Genomic DNA, 14,251 nt, shown 5'->3' on the forward strand with positions numbered 1-14,251 from the left:
CGGCAGAAACAGACACCGTCTGTTGAAGTGTTCCACGAAAAGTGACGCTATGCATTAGCCTTTGTGAGTTTTTTTTGTGTTGGGCTTTTTACACATTTTTACTTCCACTTACAGAACTGCAGAATGCTGTAATAACAGGCACAGAACACTCTACCAACAGTTATTAAACTGTTCTCACCAAGAGCTTCAGTGTGTGAGTCAACCTGCCAATCACTCCAAATCCGCACGTCATTTAAAAAAAGAAACAAATTCACCCTCCCACCAACTTCATCCAGAGGGAAAGTAGGGAGTGTCACTGTGGTAATTATAATCAGGACACACCTTCTGCACCAGTCTGTAGTCTGTGCTGTAAAAGGAGATGTAGATGCATATTACTTTAAAGGGCTTGGAACAGATCCAGGACACATGGCTTTGGGTCTGTTCCTGGTAGCAAGTCTTGGATGGATCATAATTACATAGTGCAGTCTTCTTTGCTCTGTCAATTTTTTCATATTCGACACGGCAGTTGAATATTTTTGAATCTTTGGCATCAATCACTGTTTGTTGAGCCAGGTCGAATTCGACCGCTTTTGTCGGCGGCACCAGGCTAACTGATATATTTCCCTGGCCAGTGGAGTTGTGGCGGAAGTACACACTGAACGTGCCATTTCCATGGTCTACGATTTTCCCAGTGATGAGGAGGTTTAGTTTCACGGTTTTGATGTTTGAGTAAAAATCGCCCCAGCCGAACATTTTCTTAAATTTCCCAGTTTTAACAATTGGTCGTCGCTTGACTCTGGAGTGGGGGTCGTCATGTTGATCTGACACATTTCCCAACCAATCCCAAATATCCTGTTTGGAGTAAGAGACTGCGGAGGAGGAGTATGGAAATCTCAGTAGCGTGGTGTTCCCCGTGCTTGGCAGAGTCTGCATCATCCATTGGCTGAGGGGTGACATTTTGTGGCTTTTTATTAAGACATGCTTTTGTGTGCTTTTCCATCCTCTGGATTTCACATTTTCAGTGTCATTTGGTGTGTTTCCATGTGCAAAAGCAACCTGCAGAAACAGATGCTAAATGTTATTTAAAAAAAAGATGCACAGGTGACCATTCTTAAATAAGCACGGTCAACACAAAACAATTTATTTTGAAAACTCACTGCTGCAGTTATGTAACTCGTAGTAACATGCACCATTACTTGCGTGGCAACAATCCTTCAAACAAAAAAACAATGTTCGTTAAATGCTTAGCATGAAGATGGTTCCCCTTTAAAAAGCAACTCTGCCCTAATTGTAACCGGATAAATAAATGGGTTTCTTTGTATTGCAGTGAAGTTTTCTCCAAGTGGTCAAAAGAGCTGAAATACAACAAACTTTAAAAATTTTATTTATTCATTCACGGGATGTGGGCGTCCTTTGATTGCCCTCAAGAAGGTGGTGGTAAGCCGCCTTCTTGAACCGCTGCAGTCCGTGTGGTGAAGGTGCTCCCACAGTGTTGACTTTGTTGTACTGGTTTGGTACGACTGAGTGGCTCGCTGGGCCATTCCAGAGGGCAGTTAAGAATCAACCACATCGCTGTGGGTCTGGAGTCACATATAGGCCAGATCGGGCAAGAACGGCAGATTTCCTTCCCTAAAGGACATTAGTGAACCAGTTGGGATTTTCTAGTCACCAGTACTGATACCAGCTTTTTAAAAAATCCAGATTTGTTTAATTAACGGAATTTAAATTCCCGCAGCTGCCGTGGTGGGATTTGAACTCACGTCTCCGAATTATTAGTCCAGGGCCTCTGGATTATTACAAAAGGAAAATACTGCGGAAGCTGGAATTTGAAATAAAGTTCTGACGAAGAGTCACAGACCTGAAACGTTAACTCTGTTTCTCTCCAGAGATGCTGCCTGACCTGCTGAGATTTCCAGCAATTTCTGTTTTTAACCTCTGGATTATTAGTCCAGTAAAATAACCACTAAGCTACTGTCCCCCCAAACTGAAGATAACTTGTGGATTTCGTGAGACTGGAGTGAGGCTATGATGCTTTCCTTGGTTCTTGGGGCAACTTCCCGTTTTGGCTAGATCTAATTGTTGGTTTTGTTTTTACTATTTTTGGTTTTGTTTAGGTTGAATTCTGTCAAGGGATTAGTCAGTCGCTGAATAGATCCTGTCTCTTTAAATAACCAACCAACCAGTAAGTGGAACAACAAGTGGAGCAAGTAGGAACTGACTTGGATTAAGCAGCATTTGATATTTCCAACAGTTGTTACTGTAGTGGGGGCAGATAGCTCTCTGAGGAAAGTGTACGTGGAGAGAATAAAAGAAAAAGAAAGATTTGCATTTATATAGCGCCTTTCACGACCACCGGACGTCTCAAAGCGCTTTACAACCAATGAAGTACTTTTGGAGTGTAGTCCCTGTTGCAATGTAGGAAACGCGGCAGCCAATTTGCGCACAGCAAGCTCCCACAAACAGCAATGTGATAATGACCAGATAATCTGTGTTTTTTGTTATGTTGATTGAGGAATAAATATTGGCCAGGACACCAGGGATAACTCCACTGCCTCCACTGCTCTTCTTCAAAATAGTGCCATGGGATCTTTTATGTCCACCTGAGAGGGCGGACGGGGCTTCGGTTTAATATCGCATCCAAAAGACAACACCTCTGACAGTGCAGCACTCCCTCAGCACTGCAGTGTCAGTCTAGATTTTTGTGTTCAAGTTCCTGGAATGGGACTTGAACCCACAACCATCTGACTCAGAGGCAAGAGTGGTACCCACTGAGCCACAGTTGATACTTCTGGCAAAACTCTATCTCAGTGTGTTTTCATTGATTTTCAGCAATACATTTCAACAACACAGTGCTTCCACTATTAGTCCTGTTTATAAATGGGCTTCATATTTCACACTACTTACTCTTGAGTGAGCACTATATTTTGGCTAATGCAATGAATGGGGAAATCTAAAGTCTCCAGTCAGGATGATGGTGGATGGAACTTCATGATGTCAGTAGACTGTTATAAATGGCCGCTACCAGGCTTCCTCCAACTGATATTTGCTAACCACTGAGCCACAGCTGACACTGAGAATAGAACTGTATGGCAAATATCTCTCTGTTTGGGTAACAATTCTGCATTCAAGAGTTAATTTGGTGAAAGGTATCACTGAGTGCCAGTAGCATCAGTCCAAGGATGTTGGGGCATGTAAGATTCTGAGGGGGATTGACGGGCTCGATGCTGGGGGTTTGTTTCCTACGGCTGGAGGGCTGGAGCTGAGGGGGCATGGTCTTGGAATGGGTTGGGTCAACCATTTGGGACTGAGATGAGTAGGAATTTAATTGCTCAGAGGGTTGTGGGTCTTTGGAATTCTTTGCCCCAGAGGGCTGTGGATGCTGAGGCATTGAGTATGTTCGGGGCTGAGATAGATAGATTTTTGGACTCGGGGTCAGGGGGAGGGGTGGAATCGGGGGATGCGGAGATCGGGTGGGAGGGTGGTTTGAGGTTGGAGATCAGCCATGATCTTGTTAAGCTCGCGGGGCTGTGCGGCATGCTCCTGCTCCGAATTCTTATGTTCTTATATTGGAGCACCTGCTCACTGCAAAAATAAACCTGGGTCTACAATGTGCTGCAGCCTGTTATTGAGTTTCCAATCTCAGCCCTGCCCTGCGAGGGATTTCTGTTTACAACCAAAGGAGGGAGGTAGATTTGGAGATGGTCACTTGCTGGCTGCTCTTACATATTCCTCAGTGCCCAATTCGGGGAGGGTTTGATGTGACTCTGCTAGTAAGCTGTCCATGTGTTTTCCAAGAAGGAATGAGAAAAAAACAGAGGGAATCTTAAAATGTTTTTTCTTAACGAAAGGTGCAATGTATGCACCTGTGAGTATGCTCACAGGTTTGTAGAGCTGTTGAGTTGTGAGTGGCTTAGCCAGTCACGTGATGTTCACAAGACTAAATAAAACCCCAGTCAGTTGGGTCTAGGTCATCCACGATGAGGCATGCAGTTGTGAGCTTTGTGGATTGTGTAGTGTGATTGTTAAACCTTTGTTAATAAACCGATTAGTTCTTAATAGCAATGTGTTGCTCTGAATTCCTAAGCAAAGACTCCATGAAGCAAATACATTACAGAAAGTTATTTGCATGTTTGTCTGGATTTATTCTAGAGCCTAGAAGACAGAAGGAGACCATTCGGCCCATCGTGCCTGTATTGGTTCTTTGAGAGAACTGTCCAATTAGTCCCACTCCCCTGCTCCTTCCCCATAGCTCAGCAAATCTTTCACCTTCAAGTGTTTATCCAATTCCCTTTTGAAAGTTACTACTGAATCTGCTTCCACCACCCTTTCAGGCAGTGCGCTCCAGATCATAACAACTCGCTGCATCAAAAGGAGTTTCCCTCATATCGCCTCTGGTTCTTTTGCCAATTATTTTCAATCTGTGTCCTTTGGTTACCGACCCTTCAAATCACTGGAAACAGTTTCTCCTTATTTACTCTATCGAAATCCTTCATGATTTTGAACACCTCTATCAAATCTCCCCTCAACCTTCTCTGCTCTAAGGAGAACAATCCCAGCTTCTCCAGTCTATCCACATAACTGAAGTCCCTCCTCCCTGATATCATTCTAGCAAAGCTCCTCTGTACCCTCCCCAAGACCAGAATTGGCCACAATACTCCAGCTGGGGCCTAACCTGTGTTTTTTGTAGGTTTCGCATAACTTCCTTGCTTTTGTACTCTTATGGCTCCATTTATAAAGCCAAGGATTCCATTTGCCGATTATAAGTCTTCTCAACTTGTCCTGCCATCTTCAAAGATTTGTGTACGTACACCCCCCCACCTGGTCTCTCCGATCCTGCACCCTCTTTTAAATTGTACCATTTCATTGATATTGGCTTGTCTCATTCTTCCTACCAAAATTAATCGCTTCAAACTTCTCAGCATTAAATTGCATCTGCCACGTGTCTGCCCATTTCACCAGTCTGTCTATGACCTCCAGAAGTCTATCACTGTCCTCCTCATTGTTTACTACATTTCTGAGTTTTGTATCATCTGCAAACTTTGAAATTATGCCCTGTATGCCCAAGTCCAGATCACTAATATATATCAAAAACTGCAGTGTTCCTAATACTGACCCCTAGGGATCACCATTCTATACTTCCCACCAGTCTGGAAAATGACCGCTCACCACTGCTCTCTGCTTGCTGTCCCTCAGCCAATTTCATATCTCCACAGCCACTGCCTCTTTATCCCATGGGCTTCAATTTGCTAACAACCTTATTGTATGGTATTTGATCAAATGCCTTTTGAAAGTCCATCTACACAACATCAATTGCTCTACCCTCATCAACCCTCTCCATTACTTCATCAAAATCTCAATCAAGTTAGTCAAACACAATTTGCCTTTAACAAATCCATGCTGGATTTCATTTATTAACCCTTATCTTTCCAAGTGCCAATTCATTTTGTCCCGGATTATTGTCTCTAAACGTTTCCCCACCACCACTGACTGGCCTGCAATTGTCAGATTTATCCCTCTCTGCTATGAAGCAAGAAGCCTATAAAGCTGACGGTTTTACATCTGAATGAATAAAGTGGATTAATAATGGATTGGAAAAGATCATCGTAAGCACGAAATTGAAGATCAAAGAGAAACGGCATTACATCAGAGTCCAATAACCTGAATGAACTGAATGTATTTCCGATAACAGACTGGAGTTTTCTTGTTGAAAGTATTAGATGGTTATATACGATTTACGCAATACATTTCCTTTCATTTTAACCAAGGGAAGGATTTTTATTAAAACAATTGGTACTATTTCCAGATCTAGCATCTGGCTTACTGCCGTCTCTGTGGAAATAGAGCATTCCAAATGCCTCCTCAAAGAGTGCATGCGTTTTTTATTTCAATGATGATTGAGACAAGCTGTATGAGAAATGGATTATGATTAAGTTATATTGAAGATCAAGTGGAACAGTAACTGTGTTATAAAACTCTTGGGACTCAATTCTATTGGACGTTGTGGCAACACTAGTGCCATCTTTTTAAGTTTGAATGCAAATATGACCGACTGCACATGTGACTATTTCAATTATTGGTTGATATGGCTTCTGCCCTATTTCTGTGCCAATTTCAGCCGCAGCACTATCTGCTGTTAAATACACCTCACATGATAAAAAATATATGGAAAATGTTCAGCTCTTCAGTGCTTTGTCATCCACAGCAGCCAATACCTTGTGTACATCACAGGACAGATAGCTTAAAAGTAAGAAAGACTTGAATTTATATAGCGCCTTTCACGACCACCGGATGTCTCAAAGCGTTTTGCAGCCAATGAAGTACTTTTGGAGTGTAGTCACTGTTATAATGCGGGAAACGTGGCAGCCAACTTGCGCACAGCAAACCCCACAAACAGCAATGTGATAATGACCAGATAATCTCTTTTTGTTATGTTGATTGAGGGATAAATATTGGCCAGGATACTAGGGATAACTCCCCCGCTCTTCTTCAAAATAGTGCCATGGGATCTTTTACGTCCACCTGAGAGAGTGGACGGAGCCTCGGTTTAACATCTCATTCGAAAGACAGCACCTCCAACAGTACAGCACTCCCTCAGTATTGCACTGCAGTGTCAGCCTAAACCTTTGTGTTAAATGCCCTGCTACAGCAAAATCTGGCCCAATACTTGTATCAACGGCCATTCCTGCAAATTTTTGCACAAGAGAAAGGGAAGAAAAATGAACAAAATATATGAAAAAAGATAATTACATTGCTGATGTAAGAGAAATAATTTAATCACAAAGAAGCAATGCAGGGATTAGAGGGAAAAAAACACAAAAAAATGGAGATACAAGGGTTAATTCTGCAATCTCTGTTTTGGAGCTAACTCGAAGGGAGTCAGATCCGTGATATGGTCACTATAACCCCGATCCACACTCCCTGGGATCATGGCTTCCTGCTGGAAATGGAGAATGGCAGAAGTAGCCCCATAATATTTACAGAAATAAAAAGTAGGTCAAGATGAAACAAATTGAGGGAAAATATAGCAAAGACAGCAACTCTTATCGACATGAGCTGAGACGGTTTAATAATAGCTGATTTAATTGTTCCGATGAACTTTGTAATAGCTGGCACTAATCGAATTTTTATAACTCAATATTAAAGTGTTGGATCTCCTGCTCTGATTTAATGATCTGCTTATATTCAATAGTCATATAAATATATTACTCATTATAATCATTTAGAATGTCAGCTAGAAGGTTAGCTAATTACAATCCACAAAGCAAAGTTTAGGGGGGCGGTGGGGGGGGAGAAAGGTTAACCATCTCAATGTGACAAATTATACTTGTTACTTATCAAGGCTTTTTCAAAGGATAACACTCATTGATTGGGTAGCTGGACCAGTAAATGGTTTTTACGGATGGTCCAAAGTATTTGAACAGCCGCGTGCTGTGTTCACCATGGGACACACTCCTTAACTCTCTTGATTTAATTGCGATGTCTCGATTTTGCAAATAAATTTATCCTGACTTTGAGATGACATTTCCCAAATTGCAAAATGTCCTCCATGTTTAAATACTCTTGTTCTTTTTGGAGTTAAGAACTTGGCGGGGGGGGGGGGGGGGGGTGGGGGGTGATCAAGCAAGTCTGACGGTTAATATTTTACTTCTGTCAGGGGGATTAATGCTTTATTGATTTTTGATGGTGCATAGTTTCAAGTGTGTACCGTGAAAAATGTGCTAGTCCCTCTGGTATGGAGCCATGAAAAAATAAATTAAACATGAAACAGGCTAAAACTCCCCTGAGTTGTATTTGGATTTGCAATAATGTATTAAACTCATTAACATATAAATAATAGTGTGAGAATGAGAATAGATATTCGATTATTTGAATATTCATGCTGCTGCACATTGTAAACTAATATAGCTCTGATTTTGCCCATTTTGCCCATTTGCCGCTGATTTTTACATTATCGGAGTTAGATGTATTAATTGCTTGATTTGTGGCGAGCCAATGATTTTAGCAATGTTATTTGGTGGAGGTGCAGGATTGAGATGAGATGCTTCCCTGTATCACCACTTAGAACATAGGAAATAGGGACAGGAGTCGGCTATTCAGCCCCTCGAACTTGCGCCGCCATTCAATAAGATCATGGCTGAACTTCTGCCTCAACTCCACCTTCCCACACTATCCCCATATGCCTCAAAGGTAGTAATCTCAGGATTGCTACCAGTGCCATCTGCTAGTCAGAGTAGGAATTGCAGGATAGCTAAGATGAATACGTGGCTTGAAGAGTGGTGCAGGGGGGAGGGATTCAAATTCCTGGGACATTGGAACCGGTTCTGGGGGAGGTGGGACCAGTACAAACCGGACGGTCTGCACCTGGGCAGGACCGGAACCAATGTCCTAGGGGGAGTGTTTGCTAGTGCTGTTGGGGAGGGGTTAAACTAATATGGCAGGGGGATGGGAACCTATGCAGGGAGACAGAGGGAAGTAGAATGGGAGCAGAAGCAAAAGATAGAAAAAGAAAAGTAAAAATGGAGGGCAAAAATCAAAAAGGGCCACATTACAGCAAAATTCTAAAGGGGCAACGTGTGTTAAAAAGACAAGTCTGAAGGCTCTGTGCCTCAATGCGAGGAGTATTCGTAATCAGGTGGACGAATTAACTGCGCAGGCAGCAATTAACGAATATGATATAATTGGCATTACGGAGACATGGCTCCAGGATGACCAAGGCTGGGAACTCAACATCCAGGGGTATTCAACATTTAGCAAGGATAGACAGAAAGGAAAAGGAGGTGGGGTAGCGTTGCTGGTTAAAGAGGAAATTAACGCAATAATAAGAAAGGACATTAGCTTGGATGATGTGGAATCTGTATGGCTAGAGCTGCGGAAAATGCTAGTGGGAGTTGTGTACAGACCACCAAACAGTAGTAGAGAGGTTGGGAACATTATCAAACAAGAAATTAGGGATGCATGCAATAAAGGTACATGGGCGACTTTAATCTACATATAGATTGGGCTAACCAAACTGGGAGCAATACGGTGGAGGAGGATTTCCTGGAGTGTATTAGGGATGGTTTTCTAGACCAATATGTCGAGGAACCAACTACACGGCTGGCCATCCTAGATTAGGTGATGTGTAATGAGAAAGGACTAATTAGCAATCTTGTTGTGCGGGGCCCTTTGGGGAAGAGTGACCATAATATGGTAGAATTCTTTATTAAGATAGAGAGTGACACAGTTAATTCAGAGACTAGGGTCCTGAACTTAAGGAAAGGTAACTTCGATGGTATGAGATGTGAATTGGCTAGAATAGACTGGTAAATGATACTTAAAGGGTTCACGGTGGATAGGCAATGGCAGACATTTAAAGATCGCATGGATGAACTTCAACAATTGCACATCACTGTCTGGAATAAAAATTAAAATGGGGAAGGTGGCTCAACCGTGGCTAACAAGGGAAATTAAGGATAGTGTTAAATCCAAGGAAGAGGCATATAAATTGGCCAGAAAAAGCAGCAAACCTGAGGACTGGGAGAAATTTAGAATTCATCAGAGGACAAAGGGTTTAATTAGGAGGGGGAAAATAGAGTATGAGAGGAAGCTTGCTGGGAACATAAAAACTGACTGTAAAAGCTTCTATAGATATGTGAAGAGAAAAAGATTAGTGAAGACAAATGTAGGTCCATTGCAGTCAGAATCAGGTAAATTTATAATGGGGAACAAAGAAATGGCAGACCAGTTGAACAAATACTTTGGTACTGTCTGCAAGAAGGAAGACACAAATAACTTTCCGGAAATACTAGGGGACCGAGGGTTTAGTGAGCAGGAGGAACTGAAGGAAATCCTTATTAGTCGGGAAATTGTGTTAGGGAAATTGATGGGATTGAAGGCCGATAAATCCTCAGAGCTTGATAGTCTGCACCCCAGAGTACTTAAGGAAATGGCCCTAGAAATAGTGGATGCATTGGTGATCATTTTCCAACAGTCTATCGACTCTGAATCAGTTCCTATGGACTGGAGGGTAGCTAATGTAACACCACTTTTTCAAAAAGGAGGGAGAGAGAAAGTGGGAAATTATAGACTGGTTAGCCTGGCATCAGTAGTGGGGAAAATGTTGGAATTAATTATTAAAGATGAAATAGCAGGGCATTTGGAATGCAGTGACAGGATCGGTCCAAATCAGCTGGATTTATGAAAGGGAAATCATGCTTGACAAATCTTCTAGAATTTTTTGAGGATATAACTAGTAGAGTGGACAAGGGAGAACCAGTGGATGTGTTGTATTTGGACTTACAAAAAGCTTTTGACAAGGTCCTACACAAGAGATTGGTGTGCAAAATTAAAGCACATGGTATTGGGTGTAATATATTGACGTGGAGAGCTGGTTGGCAGACAGGAAGCAGAGAGTCGGGATAAACGGGTCCTTTTCAGAATGGCAGGCAGTGACTAGTGGGGTGCTCACCGCTAGGATGCCAGCTATTTACAATATACATCAATGATTAAGATGAAAGAATTGAGTGGAATATCTCCAAGTTTGCAGATGACGCTAAGCTGTGTGGCAGTGTGAGCTGTGAGGAGGATGCTAAGAGGCTGCAGGGTGACTTGGACAAGTTAAGTGAGTGGGCAAATGCATGGCAGATGCAGTATAATGTGGATAGGTGTGAGGTTATCCACTTTGGTGGCAAAAGCATGAAGGCAGAATATTATTTGAATGGCGGCAGGTTAGGAAAAGGGGAGGTGCAACAAGGCCTGGGTTTCATGGTACATTAGTCATTGAAAGTTGGCATGCAGGTACTGCAGGCAGTGAAGAAGACAAATGGCACATTGGCCTTCATAGCTAGGGGATTTGAGTATAGGAGCAGGGAAGTCTTACTGCAGTTGTACAGGGCCTTGGTGAGGCCTCACCTGGAATATTGTGTTCAGTTTTGGTCTCCTAATCTGAGGAAGGATGTTCTTGCTATTGAGGGAGTGCAGCGAAGGTTCACCAGACTAATTCCTGGGATGGCAGGACTGACATATGAGGAGAGACTGGATCGACTGGACCTCTATTCACTGGAGTTTAGAAGGATGAGAGGGGATCTCATAGAAACATATAAAATTCTGACAGGACTGGACAGGTTAGATGCAGGATGAATGTTCCCAATGTTGGGGAAGTCCAGAACCAGGGGACACAGTCTAAGGATAAGGAGTAAGCCATTTAGGACTGAGATGAGGAGAAACATCTTCACTCAGAGAGTTGTTAACCTGAGGAATTCTCTACCGCAGAGAATTGTTGATACCAGTTTGTTGGATATATTCAAGAGGGAGTTAGATATGGCCCTTACGGCTAAAGGGTTCAATGGGTATGGAGAGAAAACAGGAAAGGGGTACTGAGGTGAATGATCAGCCATGATCTTATTGAATGGTGGTGCAGGCTCGAAGGGCCGAATGGCCTACTCCTGCACCTATTTTCTATGTTTCTATGTTGCTTCCCTTAATATCCAAAAATGTATCGATCTCCGTCTTGTTGCTATGTTTCATGCTTTACAGCTATCAGTTGGAGGAAGCCTGGCAGCGGCCATTTTGTAATAGTCTGCTGACATCATGGAGTTCCATCCACGATCATCCTGAATGGAAACGTTATATTTCCGCATTCATTGCATTTGCCAAAATGCAGTGTTCCTTCAATATAACACGACTCCTGGGTTCCAAGAGTGTGAAATGTGAAGCCCGTTTATAAACAGGTCTAATAGTAGAAGCACTGTGTTGTGTAAATTTATTGCTGAAAATCAATGAATCAATGAAAACACACTGAGATAAAGTTTTGCTAGTGATGTCAGCTGTGGCTCAGTGGGTTGCACCCATGCTTCTGAGTCAGAATAGTTGTGGGCTCAAGTTCCACTTCAGCACATAAATTTAGGCTGGCACTCCAGTGCGGTACTGAGGGAGTGCAGCACTGTTGGAGGTGCTGTTTTTCAGATGAGATGTTAAATTGCAGTCCTGTCTGCCCTGTCAGGTAGATGTAAATGATCCCATGGCACTATTTTGAAGAAGAGCAGGGGAGTTATCCCTGGTGTCTTGGTCGATATTTATCCCTCAATCACCATAACAAAAACAGATTATCTGGTCATTATCATATTGCTGTTTGTGGGAGCTTGCTGTGCATAAATCAACTGCCGCTTTTCCTACATTACAAAAGTGACTACATCCCAAAAGTACTTCATTGGCTGTAAAGCACTTTTAGATGTCCGATGGTCATCAAAGGCGCTGTATAAATCCAAGTCTTTCTTTTCTTTTTTCTTCCAATCTTTGGTTGTAACTTCTGCAGAAACACTGGAGAAATGTTTACCCCATTTCTCTGGAGTTTCCGATAATCTTCTGTGAAGTTATTGCGGGAGATCGGGAGGTCCCCCGCAGAAAGTCCACCTCAATGTAAATTTGGTACCCAAGTAAAAAACAAATTGCATCTGAAATAGTTGTAAAATCGTGCGTATCCAGAGACAACTGCAATTAACGGAAAACTCCAGGTTTGATAGCAGCCCTTTCTGAAAAAGAAGGGGTTATTAATGTATTGCAGTGGGTCAGATACTAGGATCTGGGTTCAAATCCAGACCAGATGATAGAATTGGAAGCTTCCCCTCTCTACTGGCTGTAATGGTCCTATACGGAATGGGTTTTAATAGTCTCTGTAATGTATTTGTTTCATGGTTCTTTGCTTAAGAATTCATAGCAACACATTGCCATTAAGAGCTATTTGGTTTATTAACAAAGATTTAACAATCACACTACACATTACCAGTTCATCCACCAGCTCAATTTCCCAAGATGAACACCCCTTACTTTGATGAAACAACAAAAGTGAGAAAAAAAACTGATAATCCAGTATTTTATTTATGTTCTTCTCTATCTCTAAACATTTGCTTCAAGAGCTATTGTTGAGCTGTAGCCTGAAGAACATTTCAGATTTCTGGTTGCTCTGTCACTTTCTCTCCTCTTACAAACAGCATTTTCTACTTCGAGTTCAAATCAGTGATCAGTGGATGGTGGCAATATGCAAGCACTCACGCACACACCATTGTAAATTGTGCTGCTGCCCATTTTCCTCAATCAATTTGCACCAGCGTAATTGAATTAGTTACGATTTTTTTAGGTTCGTTTTTTTTTTCAGTTCTGCCCATTTAGGCAACTTTGGCCAGCGAATAGTTACTCCAAATCTACTTAGGCCAGCGTATGTGGCACTTCAGAAAACCCTTGCGGAGAGTTAAAGAAATCGCCGCAGGCAGGTACATCAGAGGCCATTCGGCCTGGGATAGGGGCGGGAAGCGGAGAGGACCTGGACCTAAACCACCAAGCCTTACAAACCACCAAACCTTGCAAACAAAACCTCGAATGATAGGCTACGTAAAAATAGAAGCTTGACACTGCAAAAAAAATTTGCTCAACTAAACGGTAGTAAATGCAACCAGTTCCATAAAGGAAAAAGATATTCCATTCCTCAGCATTTATCTTAATGCACAAACAAATTCACTAAGATACTCTGTCATAAAACTATAGGGTAAACTCAGCAGTCCCACAGGAGCCATGCTTAAAGAGTTTCCTTTGGGTTTTCTTTGAGTACAGCCTGGAGGCCACTTGGCCAGGGCTAGGAGTGGGCAGGAGAACTGATAGAAATCACTGGCATACAGGAGCTATTATGCTCGTAATAAAGGATGAAACTGAGTACTGTATGCAATGAGTAAGTGTGACCTTAGTTCCTTTAATTAAACTCCAGAGTGCTGTTAAGACGTGGGTGGCCTGCTTAGATACAGTGCTCCCAAGGGATACTGGGATCCCTTGGGACTCCAACAGGTAGGCCTCTGGTGGTGATGTGATACAGGTTGCCAGGGGTTACATACACAACAGGAGCACTATCAGTTCTCCTGCCCGCCCCTAGCCCAGCAAAGGAGGCAGAATAAATGAAGAGAACTTTACCTGAAGGAGTCCATCGCCACGTTCTGAAAGTGAGAGAGCCCTACAGTTGTTGCAGATTCGCAGCTACTGCGCATGCGCGGACATCACCAGCGGACTCCACTACGCATGTGCAGAAGTCCCGGCACAGTTTTAGGCGCAGAATGCTGGCTCCACTCCTGACTCGACTCGCCATGCTGTGCGACTGCAGTGAAGAGGCCGGACAGCGGCCAAAGTGGCAACAACATTTTTCGCCGCACCTCGGAACGCAGATAAGCGGCGCAACTCCGGTAAGTGTGCCGACAAATGGGCTCGGCCAAAATTGAGGCCATTGAGTCTTGTGAACATCAAGTGACTGGCT

General features: G+C 42.8%; 1 pseudogene; it reads right to left on the reverse strand.

Annotated features, from left to right (window-relative positions):
• Positions 1–267: 267 nt before the first annotated feature.
• On the reverse strand, positions 268–13,988 carry LOC139233500 (neurexophilin-1 pseudogene; annotated as a pseudogene).
• Between the last annotated feature and the right edge of the window lie 263 nt (positions 13,989–14,251).

The sequence above is a fragment of the Pristiophorus japonicus genome, chromosome 21 (genome assembly GCF_044704955.1).
Source record: "Pristiophorus japonicus isolate sPriJap1 chromosome 21, sPriJap1.hap1, whole genome shotgun sequence".
Lineage (NCBI taxonomy): Eukaryota > Metazoa > Chordata > Chondrichthyes > Pristiophoridae > Pristiophorus > Pristiophorus japonicus.